The 20,688-nt window shown below is 34.3% G+C and overlaps 1 long non-coding RNA gene across 1 annotated transcript in view; it reads right to left on the bottom strand.

Moving 5' to 3' along the window:
• Nucleotides 1-18,655: 18,655 nt before the first annotated feature.
• Nucleotides 18,656-20,688, bottom strand: part of LOC139120153 (uncharacterized) — a 79,981-nt gene continuing 77,948 nt past the window's right edge. Inside the window, exon 3 of the long non-coding RNA XR_011549051.1 lies at nt 18,656-20,495. This is a non-coding gene — a long non-coding RNA (uncharacterized lncRNA). The remainder of the gene's footprint in view (nt 20,496-20,688) is intronic.

Raw genomic sequence — 20,688 nt, 5'->3', positions numbered from 1 at the left:
TAACCCTAACCCTAACTTAAGCCTCACCCTAACCATCGGAATACGTATCAACAAACAAACAAACAAACAAACAAACAAATAAAAATAATAAATAATAAATAAATAAATAAACAAATAACAAATAAACTGCTCTCAATATATAGAGGGAGTGAATAAGCCTAAGCCTAAGCCTAACCCTAACTTAAGCCTAACCCTAACCCTAACCCTAACCCTAACTTAAGCCTAACCCTAACCCTAACCATCGGAAATACGTATCAACAAACAAATAAACAAACAAAAAATAAATAAATAAATAAATAAACAAATAAACAAATAAACTGCCCTCAATATATAGAGGGAGTGAACAAGCCTAAGCCTAACCCTAACCCTAACTTAAGCCTAACCCTAACCCTAACCCTAACTTAAGCCTAACCCTAACCCTAACCATCGGAAATACGTATCAACAAACAAACAAACAAACAAACAAATAAATAAATAAATAAATAAACAAATAAACAAATAACTGCTCTTTATTGACAAATATTAACAAAACAGCTTTTCGCTGTTATTTTATTAAAAATAACAAACAAACACAAACATACACACAAACAAACAAACAAACAGACACAAATAAACAACAAGCACGTGTCCCCTGTGCTTTGCATGTAAGATCTACGGTTATAGAACGTCTTTCATCTTTGTATTTGTTCTTATGCTCATACATTTTATACTAAAACATATTGTACTTCCTAAGTTTCAAATTCTAGGTTCAAGTGCACATTCGTTCGCAGCCAAAAGGGGAACACGAAAACAGAAAAAAATTCCATGAACAGCCTCCATCAAATTAAATAAGTAAAAACCTCTTTCGTGTGACGAGGAGTCATAAGCGCCTTCTTCTATCAGATACTATGGCTGTAACTGTTGTTTTATCAAAAGTTCGGCTCTGGAGGCTCTCGGGCTGCGGCAGCGTCCGAGACGGCAAAGTCCCTTTGGTGTTAAAACATAGATTTGGATATTAGTTGGCTGTTTTTCCGAAATCATGCATCGTATGAGCGTTGGATACTTTGTATTTTATCTTTATTTATATGTTACTTTTTTTGAACATTACATCGATTATTGCATATCCCTTCAAAGTAGGTAACTTGTGAAGGTCAGAGTAGCATTGCTGACATTCCATGAAGTTATTCGCGAAAGAAGTAAAATACAATTATGATGAGTATGTGTACCTTGTTAATTACAATTTACATGAATGTGAAACTTAAATACGATATTTGTCTTTCGGGCTGTGAAATACTTGGAAACTTAAAACCTAAATTGCGCTTTCTTATAGTCATAATACGAGCTTATTAATTTTAGACTCATCGGCGAGCTTCAATTATTCAGGGTAGCGCTGTAAGCTTTCTTTCACACCCGTCATTGTTCTTTAAATACTTGTGTTTCGAGAAGGGTGTAGTTTTGAAAGCTAACAATTACTTTATATCGAAATATATGAAAGGGGCTCCTCACCTTACTATCCAAAAGTTTGTGTTGCATTGGTGTTTGTTTCGTTTCAGATGTGACATAGGATCCCCACACTATTATCCAATTGTTTGTGTCACAATAGTGTTTGTTTCGTTTCGGATATGTGTCGGGACGATTATTATATAAACCAATGTTAAAAATGTGGGTTTCTTGTTTGAGAGTTTCATGTTGAGTTTCCAGACATTGTTCGCATACAAACTAATATACCTTTGTTGTCATTTCTTAACATTACGCCTTCCGATTAGTTTCAAATCATATCATGTTCACCTTTCAAAGCTTTCTTTTTAACACGATCACTATTTTAAATCGAATACATTCAATCGAATTTTATCTTCCATTTACTCATGTCATACGACTGCAGTTTTATCAGGGTCTAAATGACACGACTATCTTCTAACATTCTTCTGCGGTCGATTTTTACCATTCCTTTCGCAGTCACTAAAAAATAAACGGAAGACAACAAAGGTCGAGTTGGTAGCTTGTGCAGTTAAAAATAATAACGTAGGTAGAATTACACAAATTCAGTTTCAAATGCTGATTCCTATTCGAATAAAGCGAACAAAGACCTCAGAAAAAGTTTTGCTGACTTATATTTACTCATCCTGAAATCGGTTATGAATAGTGCCACGTATTCGTATCTAGGGATGCAAGTTTCAGGGCGTACCCTCAAAAACCATATTATTTAATAAAAAAATAAATCATGTCGTGAAAGGACAGGATACCACGAAACCTGTTTACTTAAATGTGCGTTCGTGAGCAAATTGGTGCAGCAATTACATCCTGAGCAAATGCAAAAAGCTTGCATGAGTGATCATCTTTTGCTGCTCTGCGAGCACTCCAAGTTTGCCTGCTCGGCAATATCACGCCAACGGCCTCAACTGTACATTAAGATGCAATCTTGTATGTTTGGATAAAGTTTGCTTCCGTTTGCACGCTTTTTTCCTCGACATCTTTCCCTGGTGTCAAAACTCATTCAGTAACGGTGCAAGGTTGAGAAGACTCTACAGCATGAAGATGGCATCAGACGAGGCGCAAATTAGGAGGCTGAAAATAAGCGAATATGCGCATAATTTATGTTAGACGGACTCGAAAAATGGGTTTCCTACCCTATAAAATGGATTGACGATGGATACTTATTTGCTTATCTTCGTGATTGATGATCAGTAATGCGTAGATTTTAAATTGGAAGTTAATTATCAGTGCATAGTATTTACGGTGACTCTGGTTGTTCCATCGTGGTGCACCAGAAACGATTTATTCGAAATACCCATCACATACAGGTACAAAGGCACTCTTGGGTCATGCAAGTTCGATCGATCATGAACACCGTAAAATGGATATCATCGATCTAAATGCTTCAAGAATACTTCTTTTAATGGACACAATATGTTTTACAATATTAGTTTGGCTAATTTTCAATTCAAGTACTTAATTGTACATCTTTGTGTACAGAACTTACATTCATCAAGTGTTCACCAAAATCTTATTACGATGTCGAGAGAAAATTTATAACAAATTTAAATGTAGACAGTTTTCGAAAGATAAACGCTCGCAAATGAACCGTCTTGGCGATATAACATCTCCCTTAAGTTATGGGAACATGTAAACCTTGCAGTGAAGTAGATGAGTTCGATCAGTGACATGTTGTGACAATGTTCTGTGCCTTTCTTTTAATGCCTTTCTTTTTTTCATTCAAAAAAAACTATAGCTATAAAATATATGTATAATATGTATAAACATATGTGCAAAAACTATGCCACTTTATCATTATTGCTGTATCGTATCTCCTATGGTCACATTTGTTGTAAGCGCCATAACTATAGCCCTGAGGCCGCGAGCTGGCTTCTTTCCAGGCAGCGGGCTCAAATGTGGATCTTCGAGAAAGTCTAAGACCCAAAAAAGGGTATATTCCTTGAATCAGAATTCGGATTAATCGAACTCCTGAGCAAAATTAATAGTTCTACAGTTTTGAAAGTGCTTAAACATGCGTTCGAAAGCTTTAATATCTGAAAATCAAATTGAAACAAAGTGACAGACACATCTTAAACACCTCTACGCACCTTTAAAACAGACGTGGATCAAACTTGTCAGTCACATTAGAAAGCAGGCACTTGGTTGCGTATTTACACAATTACGATATCAAAGCTATGGTGTGATAGTCAGTCGTTATGACAGTCAATCACAAATGCAAGCAGAATTTCTCCTTGTCTGAATAAGTAATCATAATATTGTCGGATCATTACGTTAATGACAAACCCTATTGGACCGCAAGTTATTAATGTAAAATTTGATTTATTAGCTCAGTAACGTGCCGACTCGAGAAACTATGAATCGAACAACAGACATCACATTTCCAATAGTGATTAGCACGGAGATCACTTTCGAACAGTACACTTTTTGAAACGAACTATTTCCTTCCGCATTCTATTTATTGTGCTCCATAATATACATAATTACTGTTGCGGTAGTAATCAATTAATGATGATAATGTGAGCCAAATCGTCACGGCCGCCCGGGGAACCGTTATGATAATAATGTAGTACTGTTATACTTTATTGCTCAATAGCACACTGAGGGAGTGCAGTGAGGTAATGGAAATTACAAAGTTCAAAGTTACATAGAAGTTGTATGTGCTGCTGTTAGACGGAGAAAGTAAAGTCAGAATTAAAGATGTGAATGAACTTCTCAATCACCAAAACGACAGTCACACAACTACGAAGAGAACTTACGGAAGAAAGAAGAATTTCATGATGGGTGCTGTATGTTGGAATTTTTCTTCATCTGATAATTTACAATACTTCCAAAGCTTTTCATTTGCAGGTGGTTTTTGAATTGATGACCTTCTACCTAATTCTATTTTTATAATGAGATGTGATCAGAAAGTCTAAGTTTTGTCAGCCATTTGAAAGAGTTAAAAGAGAGTTTAAAAGAGAGTTAAAGTTTTGGTACCTAACAGATAATTTTCAAATTCAAAATCAGTGTTAAATAGTCCATATGTTCTGAGCTTATTCTTCTGTATTTTACAAGACTGTTTATACACTGTTAAGATATTTCTTACATAGATTATCACGAACAGAAGTAACACTGCATTAGCTCAATATGCTATTTATTTAATCAGACCAATAAGAATTCAACCTTGTGATTACCTTAGTAAATTGTTTTCAGTCAAACATAGTCTTTGCCAATGCTGTAGCATGGGTTTTATAATGGGGCATACTTTGAAACTCCAAGAATAAATATATAAAAGGATATTCTAACATCATTAAGAGGGTAACATTTGTTGTTCATATTGTCTCTCCATATTTCACATCCATATGTGAAATTAAGCTATCAACAGGGACTAATGCTATTAAGGAGCTTTCATTGCCTTTAAGGTCATGAAAATTGCTTTGATTTTATCATTTGGAGTGATGAAAAACCCAGGTAACAGTCCTCTCTCACCAAATCAAATCAAGAACCACTCCATTGTAGGTAATAGTTGAGCATAACTGTACTCCTTCCATAAGATGGTTACTTTTATTAAACACAATAACTTTAGTTTTCTTGGTGTTAACAGATAATTTTCAATCAGAATAAAACCCAGCAGTTTATCAAGACAGCTTTGCTAGCCAGCTTTTCTTTCAGAAATCAATTGAAGATTATTAGCATACATTTATTAAGAGTGAACCCAGCTTGACAGGACAATCTTCACTTGAACCAAAAATACATGATGTGATCGTTTTATTAACTCTTACTAACAGTACCTTATGAAACCCTTAAAGTTTGTTATTAGAATTTTAGCTTTGCTGTAAGTGCAGCTCTTAACATGTAGGTTGACTGGCATGTTGTGTCCTCTGTCAACTTCTCATTTTATTCTTAAAAGTGCAGCCCAGAAACTTTCAGATTTTACTGGAAGTCACTCTGAAAGGCATAATTTGGTTTTGTTCAAATAATGACGAAATTTTACATTATGCAAATTCTTGAAACTAGTGTTCTGATTTGATAGTGCTGGTCTTACAGCTTTCAAAATTTATATGCAGATACTTGGGTTTAATTAAATTAGCATAACATTTGCATAAGTAAATTTGATTAAAGTTCTTGCCCATATTTTGCTCTTTGACTCATTCAGTAAATTCAAATGATAATGCAATTTTCATTGAAAAGTTTGGAACTACAACGCTCAATTGTGTCAAAACACAGGTTCCCTTAATTAGTCTTACATCTTGGTAATGCTATACATAACTTCTAAGGGATGACCTTATAAAGATGTCACAATTCACACAATATTTGCACAAGCAGAGATTTTGAGAATTTATTTGGTTCATTTTCTTCAAAATCTTCTCTCAAACTGTTAGCAATCATATTTGGTTTGCACTGCCTTCGAGGAATAATCTCATTCAGTTTTGCTCACATGATGACTATTTTAAACAATGCATAATTTCTCAATTTTGGTCAGAAAATTCTTTTGTATGATGACTTTTGCATTTGATGTTACTACCCAGGGATACCCTTGATATTAAATGCAACAAATCAAAATCAGTAATTTTTTTGCTTATATGACTTACCTTTCCCTTTAATAAAGCAATTATTAGTATTTTGGGCTACGTTTTGTCTGTTGAGTCCTTGGGATATCTCAATGTTTGTCATGATATGATTCTTTTGGGGTGCTTTGCAGCAATTTATTTATCAGTGAAAGTTACAAGAAGGGGGTATGACAGCTATTTGCGTCACTTGTTTGGAGTAATATCCAGCAAATTGTTGATCTTACTAGCTCGTGCAGCGGGCCACTATGGGGCTCACTGATACCCAATTACGTCACTGCACGATGGTAAGAATTCGATTCTTGACAGTAAAGTCACCAACATTGCAATCCAACAATGCTTGTAGGTGTGTCATTGATTGTCACAGCCACAGCATTGATAATTTTTTACTTTGATCAAGATTTGAAATCGATAAATTTACCAAGTTACTAAGACAACTTGAAAGTTTGAAAATAAAAACCCATTAATATATTTTTGTTTAGGGTGCAACCATCATGACTTGTGTGTCAAGAATCACCAGGTTAGCGTGATGCATGCTGGTTTCCAGGCTCAGCAGCTGCTGTATGAGCCTGAATGTGAACCTAGAGCATGCATAAACTTATTCCTTACCAAATAATGGGGCTTTTTGCTTTGCTGCACAGTTGTCCCTACCTGTACCTGTAGCAAGCTTGGCCATCAATACCTCCTATGATGAAGAAGAGTGTCCTAAAACAAATATTTTTATCAAATAAAAATACTATAAACATTGAACTGTCATTTTCAGTCAAAATTGCATTGGCAATCTTACTCTGTGGGAGCTTATAGACCCTGCACAGTACAATAAATTACCCACAATACTCTTTGATTTGTATCCTTGAAGGTTACTTTTCTAAAAACTTTTTCAGTTCTGCATGTAAGCACTAGTGTGCAGCATTAGAATAATTTTTAAATAATATCTAGTAAAAGTACGTTTAGATATTTCAGTGAAAGTTTGAAAACAACCATAAAAGTCACATTCTGCAGGTACTACAAATGCCATACTTTTTAGGCAGCAAGTTATGACGAACTGAAGGGGTCATTCTCTGAGAAAACTTAGCATGCAAATTTCTTTTGTCACTTCCATTGCAAAAAATCAATATCCTTTTGTTTTATAAAACAGGTGCAACTAGTCTCCCTACTTTCCATCACATTATTCTGTATGGCTGAGGACACAATCTCTGGCAAATTTCACAAAAATGCTATCTCCTCTCTCAATTATGCATAATTTTCCAAATTATTTAAAATGAGAATTGAGAAGAAAGGTGTGCATAAAAGTACGTTTTCAAAATTTTGATAAATAGTCTGTGAATTTGTCTACACATGGGAGACATAGTAGACTTCACTCAGGTATCTCCGAGGATACAAATCGCAATGAATTATGGGAAGTCTACAGTGCTGTGCCCTGCCCTATTGTGTAACCTATTTGTATTTATGAGGAGTGATAGAATGCTCAACTTACTAAACGATGTGTTTTATGTCAATCACTTTGAATATACATGGTAGCAGAGACAATATTTCATAAATCTGAGATAACTGCATGGCATTCTCACAATCATCTTACAAGATTAAGGTCATGGGATAGGACACTCAGACGAAACAAGAGACACAAACACTATTTCAAAGTACACCTTAATAGGCGAGCGGCAGACACACCCATTTTTCACACTTAATGTACCCACCTTACATACGGCCACATCATACATCATTTGAAAGCTTATTATCTCTACTTCAAGTTAATTGACGATGTGGAGCTGCCAAGTAGGGCGATAACCCCCTAATTTGCATAATTCACATGGGTACCCAATTTGCGTAAATGTGATATAAAATTAGGAAATTCATTGTTAACTACTCTAAACATACTTTTAAACTATTGAGTGATATATCAAATGAAAGGTATTTGCATGTAAATAGAATACAAAATTGATATCCAAAAAGATATTTAAAATGGTTTTACTGAAATATTTTCATATTAATACTGAAAAAAATATTTAACCCTTTTGAATAACAATATCTCAAAAATTTGAACACATACAGTCACATCATACAGCCACATTATACATCATTTGAAAGCTTACTATCTCTACTTGAAGAAAATAGACAACGTTTAGTTGTCAAGAACGGCCGTAGCCCCTAATTTGCATAAGTCCCACGGGTACCCAATTTGCATAAATGCGATTAATATAATATTATATATTTATTATTCGCTACTCGAAAAATACTTTTAAACTATCGAGTGATATATCAAATGAAAGGTATTTGCATGTAGAATACTAAAAAGACATCCAAAAATATATTTAAATTCATTTTACTGAAATATTGTCATATTTATATTGAAAAAATATTTTCCCCTTTTCAATAACAATATTAAAATAATTTAATACAAAAAGCCAAATCTTACAGCATCATCATACGTTATTTAAAAGCTTACTATCTCTACTTCAAGAAAATTGACAATGTGGAGCTGTCAAGTACGGACGTGGCCCTTAATTTGCATAATTTACATGGGTACCCTATTTGCATAAATGCGATATAAAATTAGAAATTTATTAACTACTATAAACATACTTTAAACTATCGAGTGATATATCAAATGAAAGGTATTTGCACGGAGAATACAAAATGGATATCCAAAGAGATATTAAAATGATTTACTAAATTTTTTTCGTACTAATGTAGAACAATATACTTTCCCTTTTTAATAACGATATTATAATAATTTTAACACATAGAACCGCATCACACAACCACATCAAACGTTATTTGAAAGCCTATTATATCTGCCTCATGAAAAAAGACGATATGCAGCTGACAAATAGGGCTGTAATGATTTAATTTGCATAATGCAAACGGGTACCTAATTTTCATGAATACAATATAAAATTACAAAAATCAATTGTAAAGTACTCTAAACTTACTTTTCAACTATCAAGTGATATATAAATTGATAGGTATTTGCATGTAGAATAGAATCATGAACTCCAAACGTGTATTAAAAATATTCTTATTGAATATTTTCAATTAAATCGTAAACGTTTTGACTAGTTTATAATATTCAAAATATTGTGCACTAATAACGAATAATGCTAAAGTTTTGGGGATAAATATCTGAATTTGTTTTGCAATTGATTTTTTGTTTATTAAGGATACGAAAACTGGAACATTTTCCTGTCTAATTCCCATATAGCTGAACAACAAGAATACATAAAACCAATTGGAACTAATTTGGGATAATTGGGTCTTCATATTAAGCAAATTTTCTAAAGCGTGTTTTGTGCTCCATAGTTGAGTGTTGAAATATAACAAGTTACTCTTAAAACATTACAAGCAAAAAGAAAAGCAGATGAGCTTAAATTTGCAAATTAAACCGACATTACTTCACCATCCAATTGTCCCAAATTAGTTCCAATCTTGTTATAAATAGCTGTGTGTTGAATGACCCTTTTGTTATTATTGATGTCATTTTTGTTTTTTTTCAATTTCTCTAGAAATCTTGTTTGATGGAGACATCATTGGTTACTACATCTGTGTTACATCTGTATTTTCAGTTCAGTTATGTGGAATATGTAGACGGAAGGCACCATATTTCATTTATCGTATTTATTGTCATATAATGAAGGAAAAGCAACTTAACACACCATTCATATCTTCGTTGTTTGCATTTTGTGTATGATATTGTGTATATTGTCAGTGTATATTATGTTTGGCTGTTTTATATAAAGTGTTAATTAGCCATGGCGATTATTCTAGTTAAGAGTAAAACACTAGCACCACTTACAAGTTGGTACCTTATGCTAAAAATACAAGTGAACAAAATGACGCCCACGAGGAAAGTTCGTGGGCCGCCCAATTATAAGTGGATGATGCAGTCTAACCTTTCACCGATCAGAATGTATTGACTATCTTCTCAAACAAATCGTGAAGAAATAAACAACATACATCAAAGATACGACAGATTTTACACGGAAAATTGAGACAATAAAAGTTCCGGCCAATGCGACATTGGTAACACTAGACATTGTTTCAATGTACACTAATACAACGCACAATGAACAAATGGAATCAGTCGACAGAGCATTAAATCAGGAAAGATAATCAAATGATTGCATAATCAAACAACCAATAACAAAATACATGATAGCTATGCTGAAAATAATCTTGAAAAACAACACACAGATCTCCAGTTTTACACGAAATTCCCGACATTACATTTCACTAGACAAAATGAGAATAATTCAGCAACACAATGAACAAATTATCGCTCTGACTGAGATTCAGAAACGATGTATGATTCTCATTGGAACTCAACACAAGCTTAATGAATTCATATCAAACATGAAAAAATGCATCATACTTTCAAATTTTCGAAAGCTCTTCTCAAGAAATCATATCGTTAGACCTCATTATCTATAAAGGTCATCGGTGGAACAACATTCTCGACTGCAAAACACACACAAAACCAACAGATACATTGCGGTTCACGAAACCAAATGGCAACATTCAAGGGCCTTGTTTAAACGCGAAACATTACGATACATTAGAACAATCATGCAACAACAAGGCAATAGAGAATACAAAGATATTTTCGAGATAAAAGTAATGAAATGCGACCAAACGATTCTAAATCTTGTTAAATTATTACTAACTTTGGACAATCGGATGACATTTAAATGTTATTAAATTTTCATTAAATTAATTTCAAAACCTTGGAATCGTAAATAGTAAAAGGGAACCAAAACATTTTCAGGTCCCCTATATGCTGATCAAAATCTCCAAGTACCCCTCTACAATCTCCCAAAATTTTCGAATTCAACCCGAATTCCTCTGCCTCTCACCGTTATTTGTGAGCGTAGCCTAATCACATACATAAGAAACGGAAATATAAGCGTTACGATGATGCCAAACTTCACAAAACCTACAACAGTCCGATCTCCGATTCAAATGAGCGTACACAAATACAGCCTGAACGAACAGTAGACATCCTAGCTTCCGTACTTGAACAAACTGAACTTTCAGTGGAACAACTCGATTGGTAACACCTACAATCATTCAATCAGTGCACATGTTTCACCAAAAAAATGAAGGACTGATGAAAACAGCTCAGTACTCTCAAAAGGTAGCATCAAAGGATCGCGGTGTCACATTAGTCTTGCTACCCCATGGGGCAGAACACGTAGATTAGGGTTACGTCTCGCCATGGCAAATCAACACTATACATAAAACGACCAAACATAACATAATATACACTTACAATATACACATGTACCGTACACAAAATTCAAACAACTAAGATATGAACGATTTGCGGAGCTGTTTTCTCTTATTACATGTCACCAATTGTGTCTGCTGTCAAATTAATCTTCCCTGCACAGACCTTTGTTCCTGCCAAGGCAGCGATAACTGTGGCAACCCTTTTACTCATGACAATGCTGGTGAAGAAGAGGATGATGAATTCCTACAATAACTAGATTTACTGGAAATGACATGAATGATTTGGATCATGAATCATGCCATTACTTTGACTGCAGCTTACTCTGACACATTGTTTCAGCTACAAAGCTACATTTTAACAACTACAATAGTGCCTTTCGTGTGGATCTTTTTGTTGCATTGATACTTAAATTAATTTTTTTAAATACCATTATTGAAAAGAGGAAATATTTATTTGACAGAAATATGAAAATATTTCCGTATATTAATTTAAATATCACTTTTGATATCAATTTTGTGTTTTACATGCAAATACCATCACCACAGACCATATATCACTCGATAGTGTAAAAGGTGTGTTTATAATAGTTAACAATGAATTTTCTAATTTCATATCTCATTTCTGCAAATTGCTTACCAGTGTAATTTATGGACATAAAGGGGTACGGCCTTCCTTGATAGCTCCACATTGTCAATTTTCTTCAAGTAGATATAATAAGCTTTCAAATGACGTATTATGTGGCTGTATGATAGGACTCTATGTGTTAACATTTTTAAAATATTGTTATTCTAAAGGGGAAAATATTTTTTCCATATAAATATGAAAATATTTCAGTGAAATCCATTTCAATATGTCTTTGAATATTCATTTTGTATTCTACATGTAACTACCTTTCATTTGATATATCACTCGATAGTTTAAACGTATGTTTAGAAAAGTTAACTATAAATTTATAATACTATATCGCATTTATGCAAATTGGGTATGCGTGTTTATTATGCAAATTAGGGGGTCATGGCCCGATTTGGTAGCTCCAAATTGTCAATTTTCGTGAAGTAGAGATAATAAGCTTTCAAATGACGTATTGTGTGGCTGTGTGTTGTTGCTGTATGTGTTAAAATTTTTAAAATATCGTTATTCAAAGGGGAAATATTGTTTTCCTTATAAACATGAAAACATTTCAGTATAATCAATTTCAATATCTCTTTGAATATCCATTTTGTATTTTACATGGAAAGACCTTTCATTTGATATATCACTCGATAGTTTAAACGTATCGTTAGAAAAGTTAACAATAAATTTCAAATATTACATCGCATTTATGCAAATTGGGTACCCTTGTTAATTATGCAAATTAGGAGGTTATGGCCCTACTTGGCAGCTCCACATCGTCAATTTTCTTAAAGTAGAGATAACAAGTCATCGTTGATGACACAGTCCCCACTTGTTAATGGGTGCTTTGATTACAGGTCCTCAGAGAGGATAGAGTCCTCTTCATTAGGTCTGTGATAAAAATACTTTTGAATAAATTCGCTTGATACATGTCTGAGTTGTAGTTCAGGACATGAAAAAATCGTAATAAAATGGCCACATGGTGGCCATAATGGATCGAATCATAATACGGTAGGTTAATGTCCTTGTACCAACTTTGATTAAAGTTATTTGAAATATGCCTGAGTTATGGCTTTGTACATGAAAAAATCATAACAAAATGGCTGCACAGCAGCCATATTGGATCGTATCACAAAACAAATAACATGCATATGTATGACATTGGTCAATCTCCTTGTACCAACTTTGAATAAATTTGCTTGATACATGTCTCAGTTATGGTTCTGGACATGAAAAAACGTAATAAAATGGCCACACGGCGGCCATATTGGATCGTATCACAAAACAAGTCAATGTGCATGTGTATGACATAGGTTGATGTCCTTGTACCAACTTTGAATAAAATTGGTTGAGATATGCCTGAGTTATGGCTCTGTACACCCGGGGGGGTAACTCCATGGCTAATAGTACGGGGGGGCTCCGCACGAACATGGAAACCCAAACTGTTGTGATACCAGTTTTGAGCAAAAAAACCTACCCTTTCTGATACCTAGTTGTCGAAACGCAGCTATCTCTTGGCGGGGTAGCGTGGGGTTGACCTTTGACCCGCATAGCAACTCACGCTACCCCGCCAACAGATCAGATCTGATACCATACAATACCATACGTATACAGATACGACTCACTCGCCTTGCGTACCAGGGGTACGTGTACCAACAGTCAAACCGACAGATCGGAAATATTGATGGTAGATCTGGGATGTAGATAGGCCTACATGGGTTTCCAGTGTTGACAGCATGATTTTTTAACAAATGTCAGTTTGTGTTTAAAACCGGACCCTTTCTCATACCAACACCTCGTGAAAAGTATACCCTTTCTGATACCAAACAGTGCAAAAAAACGACCCCTTTCGCGCGGACCCTCCCCGTATGGCCATCTATGGGAGTTACCCCCCCGGGTCTGTACATGAAAAAAATCGTAACAAAATGGCCGCACGGTGGCCATATTGGATCGTATCACAAAACAAATTGATGTGCATAGCTATGACATTGGTCAATGTCCTTGTACCAACTTTGAATAAAATCTGTAGAAACATGCCTGAGTTATGGCTCTGTACATGAAAAACTCATAACAAAATGGCAGCACAGCAGCCATATTGGATCGTATCACAAAACAAATTAACATGCATATGTATGACATTGGTCAATCTCCTTGTACCAACTTTGAATAAATTTGCTTGATACATGTCTCAGTTATGGTTCTGGACATGAAAAAACGTAATAAAATGGCCACACGGCGGCCATATTGGATCGTATCACAAAACAAGTCAATGTGCATGTGTATGACATAGGTTGATGTCCTTGTACCAACTTTGAATAAAATTGGTTGAGATATGCCTGAGTTATGGCTCTGTACATGAAAAAAATCGTAATAAAATGGCCGCCTGGCGGCCATATTGGATTGTATCACAAAACAAATTGATGTGCATATGTATGACATAGGTCAATGTCCTTGTACCAAGTTTGAATATAATCGGTTGAGATATGCCTGAGTTATGGCTCTGTACATGAAAAAATCGTGACAAAATGGCCGAACGGCGGCATATTGGATTGTATCACAAAAAGAATTGACGTGCCTATCTATGACATCGGCCAATGTCCTTGTACCAACTTTGAATAAAATCAGTTGAAACATGCCTGAATTATGGCTCTGTACATGAAAAAATCGTAATAAAATGGCCGCCTGGCAGCCATATTGGATCGTATCACAAAACAAATTGACGTGCATCTGTATGACATATGAAGTAATCCTTGTACCAAGTTTGAATGAAATCGCTTCAGGCATCTCTGAGATATCTGCGTGAACGGACGGACGCACGGACGGACGCACGCACGCACGCACACACGCATGGACACGACCAAACCTATAAGTCCCCCCGGACGGTGTCCATGGGGACTAATAAGCTTTCAAATGACGTATGATGTGGCTGTATGTAAGGTGGGTACATTAAACTCCTAAAATAAGGCCCTTTTTGTGGATTCGCCGCTCGCCTATAATATTTGTACTTGGAAACAGCATCAATGTTGTTCTTTCATATTGAAAGGTAAAATTTATCTCTCTTGCCCAACATTTCTTAAATTGATAATAAAGTTCAGATGAATTTATCATCATTTGTCCTCTACATGAATCTTGTACGTACAATCAATTGTAGAGTGTGTTTAATTTTCAGGTAGGTGGAAATTTCATCACAATGAAATGAGGTCACACAACAGTGGAATATTAAAGTCATTTATTCACCAAATCATTGACACAGCTTGAAAAAAGTTGAAGGCAAAACCTCTCGTAATCTAACCTCTATGAGATGTCAAATCTATGAAGCGATATTTCCATTTACATGTATCTTGATACAAGAAACAAGATCTTTACATATCATTGGTATATTCCTTACAGTACCAGTTTGCTAACTAATGAGTTTCTTTCAATCCAAATCAAAAGGTTCCTTTATGTTTTCAATGGCAAAAGAAGTAGACACACCATTTGCATTTCTATACCTAATAACTGTTTATTGTACATACACAGTTGACACACTGAATGCACCAATTAACATAACACTACAGAGGTGGATTTCATCAAAGTTCCATACTACCTGTTTCTACTGTGACATTTGAATGATTCGAAACTAGAGTAATGCAATTGCATATGATGAAAATGATAAGCCTGAATATATGGAAAAACACACTAAAATAACCACTCATTTTTACAGCATGCTATCAAAACATCATAGCTTGATTCATTAATTATTGCGCATGAATTTCCAAAAATAAGAAGTTAAAATATAGGTGTAAATCATTATGATTTGTACAACACTATGGAATAAAATACATTTGCAGGCAACAGCACATTTATAAAAGTAGCACTTCATACAGTATAAGAGTAGCACTTCATACAGTATAGAGACATCAAATCGAATTTTCAGGTAGAATGCGTCTTGGGCACAGATCTTTGGACTCTCAATATTTTACAATTCTTTCCTGGTCTACCACATGGTGGAGCTCAGTTGAAAGCTCTTGAAATAAAGAAAATTTTCACCATGTTAGTTTTTGAACAACAAAATTTTTACTTTTCCCCATAAAGCTAACACAGGGATGGCTGCCACTTTTAATTTCAAATAACGGTAGATGTTAGGTTATTTATTTCTCTGGTGGAAACTTTGCATGGTGACTCATGATTTTCATTGTTGATTTGGTAAGAGAATTTGGTTGAAAGTTTCAATGAGGAAAGTTTGAGCAAAGTTTTGAGTCTTTCACTTTTAAGGTGAATTCTATCTTTACAATAAAATGCCTTAATAACATCCTTTCACATTTGGACAGAGTACGATAGAAGTATTAACATGAAAAGTTTGTTCTTTTGTCATCTTGATGTGCTGAAGATTGATTTAACAAATCAAAATGTAGTTTTTATACACAAAAAAATGCATATTAAGGTTCATTTATGGAAATACAGATTTCCACACAAATGCTGAATGCAGCCTTCAAGATTCAGCAATATCTTCAGATACTCATACTGTCTGAAAAATTACTGGTGCTTTATATTATGCAAATGATACATGCCTAAGTATGTAAACGACATCTCTACTTTAGCCATGTACATGCTCATCAACATTGTTTTATAAATTATCTGACATTAGGCAATGCACATTTTGGATACAGAATGTAAAACATACTTTGCAAACTGAACAAATGTGACATACCAATAATGAGCATGATCAAACTTGGGTCAAAGTTAAATACTCTCATAAAATGACAAAATCAGATCAGGAGCGTAACAACCAGTGTAGTGGTATTTAGTACAATTGAGTATGATTCATTTTTCACAGGTTGTTGTTCTTCAAGAACACTTTTATCTTTGATGCCTGCTTTCAATACTGGGTTTACACAAATTTTAAATTTACAGTCCCCTGCAATTTCCTATTGTGAAAAATTGCCATACACTAACAATTCCCTTTACCAGTTTAGTGAGTAATATTACTTAGGGGTATACTATGTTTGAGATGATTACTAGTCTTGATAAAGCTTACTCAAAATTGTGGTCAAAGCGTGTGATGTATATATCTCACAAGTCATTATTTATGCATGGTGGCTCTAATTAACTGAATCACATCCACCAACATTCAGTCACAACAAGAAAGCAATTTAAATAGCTTAGCCGAGACACATTGCATGCTTCAAGTTTGGATATGCTCAATTCGAGACATTGTACATCAACATCAAAAGTCATGAGAACAAATCCTGATGCAATATAACACTTCTTAACATTTTAGCAAGTACCACATTTAGTTTTCACACTGTGTGTACTGAAGCATTCAATGTTTCCATAGGCACTCTTTGAAATACAAACTTACAATGTTGAAGAAATATTCATGCTCATTATACAAATAAAACTAATCAAGCTAGAATGTACCTTTCAGAACAAATATTTGGATTCCTCAATTTTTACAGTACTTTGCTGATATGCTGCTCATGTAAACTTATTTTGAAGCTTGTGGAGTATATAAAATTTCCATGGTCACCTCTGATTTTGTTCTTGATTTTGGAAGCAAAAGGTTTCACATCTCTGTGTAAATTCTCAATATCAATGTACTCAATACCTTGATGGTATTTCAAGCTGGTTTGCCCTGCCACATAATATAATGCAAACTCTGATGCAAGTAATTGCTCTGTAAAAGCTATGGTACTGTTCTGTCAAATTAGTGAATCCGGGGATAAATATTTCACACTACTGTGCACTTTATAGAAGTATTACACACTTTTGATGTATTTTTGTTCAATAAAGTTTTCATGAATTGTATACATGTACATATCACTAATGTACATTTACTTGTTATAGGCATTTAGAAGGCATACAGGTCTACATTTCTCCATATGCTGTACAGATATAACGAACAGGGATTGAAATGGAAGAAAATCTTGAAGAGAGCTGAATTCAATTTTGAACATAGTCAAAGCATATTGTACACAGATTGCTTATGCTTTGGGTTCACATGTTTATCGCACAATTCGACAGCCATTTCTATCAATCATCTAATTATACCTTGGTGTCAGTCTGTCTGGAATTCACCAAAGTTGTTCAGAACACACATTGTAAATTTATATCACAGGATCATAAAGCCCTTCCCTTTTCTTCTCTCAGTCGTCACTTTTGACCTAAATTATGCGATGACTTTGTTAAGTACGAATAATATATACTGATGACAAGAGAATACCTGCTTGGTTTAAATTTCATCAAAACTCCAACAGCCAATTTTCCCTCAAGAAATATGCCTTCCTCAGATAGCTGGACATACAAAATATTGAAATTATTCAAAACTGTTGTTAAATGTATGGTTAAGGTATGGCCTACCCCGTATATTTGAAGGGAGATGAAAATAAAAGTTTTCGTACGAAATTTTCACAAACACATCAGATATTACATCAAATGCCTAAAAATATTATCATCAAGTGCTCAAAATAACATTACACAAAATGATCATTATCTAATGAAATATGTAATATTGAGTATTTCAAAAATGCAAGGCAAATGGTCATTGAAAAAGTACTGTTTTACTTAAATTGATAATAATTCTTCTTTTGGCGGTCACCCATTCTATTACAATTTGGTCATGTACACTGATACACGCCAACGAGGGGCCGGGAAAAATAGAATCTCACTGCATTTCAGCCAGTGGTTTCTGAGATTTTTTACACAACTAACAGAAATAAGAATACAATTCACAAACATAGGGCCAAAAGTCCCTGAAGCTACTATAGACATGGATACAAAATTAAGTATTTCCTGACTGTATGAATTATCTCACAATGGTCATCCTACGGACAAGTAAACTAAATATTAAAGCTGTCTGACCAGCGGTTTTGAAAGAACAAGCAACTCAACAGTTGACAGAGCTCTGTTGAGTTATGTAGAGAATAACCTTTTGTGACACATGTATTGATGAAGAAGGTGGATATCTTATCTTGATTAACATTGTGAGTTCTGTTTAATAAGTTGAGACTGTACATACTCAGAGAAAGCACACTGAAGAGACAAAGGTTTGAAACTTAAGAAGTTCAAGGTCATCAAAAGCATTATAAGGAATCATGTTACACTTTCATTGCACTGTTTACACAGATTGCATAATTGCTATAAATAGCGCATGAGGAATCTTTATACAGCCCAGCTTTACCATAAAAACCCTATCACTTTCACCACTCTTTTAATTGACCACTCTATTTTTTTCCTCAAAAAGTAATTTTATTTTATCCTTACCAAGTCAACCATAAATGGAAATTAGAACTTTCTCTATCTCTATTGACTATTTTGAGCAATTTCTTTTAGATAACATACAGGGCACAATAAATGACGGTTCAGAATATGTCAAAGTTGGGATTCAGGAAAGTTGCCTTTACATGTTTTAATCCTCCAAGATGGTAAGCATTTCACTATGAACTGTCAAAAAAAGTTGAACTTTCTGATAATTCTACACTAAAATTATTTTGGCTTTGATGATTTCCTAATTAATTCAATTATTTAAAATCATATTAATTATTTTTTTCTGGGTGAATTGATAGGGTTTATACAGTACAAGAATTACATACAATGTAAGTCAAATTTTGACCAAAAATGACAAAAAAATTCCTTAAAAATACAGATTTGCATATTTCATCACAATTTGAACAAGTCTAAGTTGGGTTACCCCTAGGGACCTGTATACCAAATAACAAAGCTGTCTGACCAGCGGTTATGAAGAAGAAGATTTTTTACCAAAAACACCTTTTTTGGCATTAATTTGCCTATTTTCAACAATATCAAAAAATTAAAAAAATAGTTTCTCAAAATCGTATTTTTCATCTACACAACAAATATCAAATCAGTAAGTACTGCGGTTCTCAAGATATTTGAGTGGACGGACGCCTCACAAACGGACATACATACATACATACATACATACATACATACATACATACATACATACAGACTGACGACGGACGCCGGACGGATACCCATCCCAATAGCTTCTATAGACTATAGTCTATAGTAGCTAAAAATGCAAAATTGCTAAAGATGTCGCTACATAAATGAAAAAATTCATTTAAAGTATTAAAATAACAACCCAATATGTCTGAGATGTTCATGTCCATATTTTGATGCTGAAATATTCATTTGAGCAAATTCTCATCTTCACCATATCACACAAAGACAATAAAACCATGATCCCTTGGGCAGGCCACAAAATGTAATCATGCCCTTGCTATCATGTCTTGTTGATTTATTAAATTAACCAAACTCTGCTTTGTCCAATACTTTGCCTAAAAAGAAGTAACAAACAGAGTGTATACTTGATATTGGGGCTTAGTATAAAGCAAATATGAAACAAGTAAACTACAATCTGTTATTTGCAGAAATTATGTGCAATATACCAGCAGTGGCAGGCTATATCTTTCAGCCATGTTATACTTTATTTAGATCATGTGAGCGACTCTCAACAAATCGCAATACCACTGAAACAAGTAGGAAGCTTCTTTTTCCCTATAATAAACATCTGGTAATATCATTTCAAATGCAGACTTCTGTCCTCTTCTTTCAGAAGTCATTATTTCACTCCTTTATCAGCCAATTCTTCTTTGACTCTCTTTAGGTAATCAGGATCTGGGTAACCATAACTGCAATAGAAAATATTCTTTTAAGTCAAGGATTATTCACCTAAAGATAATCTTAAACTAAATGGCATTACTTGAATGTGGTCTGACAAAATACGCTACAACATTATCAAGAGTGCACACATGTATGATATCCTAAAATGACCTTAGTTTAACCAACTTATCACAAACCAAAATTAATACCTACATTCTTTAC

The sequence above is a fragment of the Ptychodera flava genome, chromosome 20, assembly GCF_041260155.1.
Source record: "Ptychodera flava strain L36383 chromosome 20, AS_Pfla_20210202, whole genome shotgun sequence".
Lineage (NCBI taxonomy): Eukaryota > Metazoa > Hemichordata > Enteropneusta > Ptychoderidae > Ptychodera > Ptychodera flava.
The sequence above is the reverse complement of the archived record's forward strand: the minus strand, read 5'-3'. Positions and strand labels throughout refer to the sequence as shown.